This window comes from Protomyctophum bolini, assembly GCF_963924005.1.
Source record: "Protomyctophum bolini genome assembly, chromosome: 2".
In the NCBI taxonomy this organism is placed as follows: Eukaryota; Metazoa; Chordata; class Actinopteri; order Myctophiformes; family Myctophidae; genus Protomyctophum; species Protomyctophum bolini.
In genome coordinates this window covers 40,584,072-40,586,460 of record NC_137863.1, presented here as the reverse complement: position 1 = coordinate 40,586,460, position 2,389 = coordinate 40,584,072, and positions in this window count along the sequence as shown.

Below are 2,389 nucleotides of genomic sequence, written 5' to 3'. Positions count from 1 at the left end.
GTTTCTCAACGGTCCATACAGTACCACACCACATTTTCAGCAAGAGGAAGTAGACAGAAATGAGACTTAATGAGAATGAGGACCAATAGGGTACGTGCGTGATATCATCATCAAACCAGGAAGTTACTGTATGCAGGAATGCCTACTGAGTGGCTAAAAACTACTTTCTGGCCTCGACAGCCCATACATCCACACAGAAAAGTCATATTTGATTGCATTAAACAACATTAAACAATGTTAAAGTCACTTTGCATGTTGCTTTGACACTCGATGTGCCATTCACTTTAAAGGACAACTTTGGTTTTTTTCAACCAAGGCTCATGTTTTAGGTTGTCATTAGAGAAAGTAAAAGGTGAGTGTATTTCTTTTCTCCATTTGCTGCTTTCTTCGTTTTTAGGGATTTTAGCTGTTTTTGACAGGGGGGCGGGGGCATTCGAGCATGGGGCTAAATATGTATTGCTTTACAAAATGTTATAGCAATTTATTTTTTTATTATTTACTATAGTCCTAATAGATTTGGCCACAAAAGATCACAGGATCTACTGAATGTGTCAAACTGACATATTGAGCCTTCCCCCCAGTAGGCCTACTTCACATTCAGTAGATCCTGTGATCCTTGCAGTTTACTATGAAAACTTGCAAAACCTATCCATCAGTCGGGTCACGCTTCCATATATGGTTGTCAGAACATCACACCTCGTGACATCACGCCTCGTGACACCGTATGCTCCATATATGGCTGCCTCCATATATGGTTGTCAGTCCATAACGCCTCGTGACATCACGCCTCGTGACATGCTCCATATATAGCCGTCTCCATAATGAAGACATGGAGAAGACGGGATCATCACCAAGATCTGCATATATGGAGCTGGCCAGCAACTCTACATCTGACCTCCACCTCCAACCCTTATCTTCATATATGGAGCTGACCTGTTCTGACATTCCTACCGCACCCGTCCTTCCTCTTCGATGTCTCCCTTTTGACTGATACCTGTCCATTCAAACCCTATATGGGCCCTTCATCAGGTATCAGATACCTGATGAAGGTCGTTTAGACCGAAACGTTGTCATCTGTTATAAGTGAAGACAGTGTGCGGGACCCTTTTCTTCTCATGATTCGCATTTGTTTGCCGGCTCCGACGCACCTGTCCTTGTACTGTAGGTGTGCACAAGGCCTTTTCGCTACAAAATTAAACGTATACTTCCCAGTACATTGACACACTAAACCTTTGTGCACTGTTCCGTGGAAGTACAAAATCTCACTTTGCTACATTACTAAATGCATGGTCAGGAACCACATGCAATACCTTCACGGACAACCAGTGGCTGTTGCATTTGTGTTGGGATGGGATATGGGCTAAGATATTAATTATTTGCTTTTGTAACACTTGCTTGTTATGCAATGCATCCCATGACTATACATACCACTGTTTCTCAACCGATGGTCCACGGACTACTAGTGGTCCATGGCATAATAGGCCTGCAGGTGGTCCATGGGAAAATGTTTTAAAATATAAATAAAATGCCTAGTTGTTAAATGTATTAAAATGTGTTTGAATAATACAGTATTTCAAAAGTCCATCAAATGCAAGAAAATATTTGAATTAATAGTTAATAAAAGGATTGAAATTAAAGCATGCCTGTTAAGGGCTCGATTTCATTCGTTGCACGATACTACGAGCAACAAATTAGATCAAGCCCAGGCATTATTTAACTGAAATATATGAGTCGTCCAGAGCCAATAATATTTATTATTTTTTTGAGAACCACTGATCTATTTCCCATCCCACGGTTACCATTCTCTTACTTTATCCACCCTTCCATTAAACTCAGGCTAACAATATAGATCAGACACATTTCCTGATAATGATGACAATCAGGCAAACTGGTACACTGTTCTGTGGAAGAAAACACAACATCTTCACTTTAATAGGGACTACAATACTTGCAATAGGCCTAGTACCTACCTCCTTGTTTTATATACCTTGGCTTGGGTCCAGAGGTCCCCAGATCCTACTTTGAGAACCACTGTTAGAGAGTCTCTGGGTCTGCAACCTTTTGGACATGAAGTGCCAACTGTGCCATGTCTCTATTTTCTCTAGATAGTCAGTGTGTGCCGTATCAACATTAAATTACATTAGAACACCACATCTAAAGAAAATGTCCATTGTCCAACATATTTAGATTTTCCACATAGGCCGGCCCTACACAGTACACAACATTTGTTTTGCCTGGTACCCAAGTACCCTCTGCTGTATTGCCTGTTAATGGCCGCTGGTCAGCGCTGTCACGCTAATTGCTGGTGATGACGAACCACGGGGCGGTGCTGAACGTGCGACGTGCATTTTGACATACACACCCGCCCCGCCCCTTTTACAACCCCCAG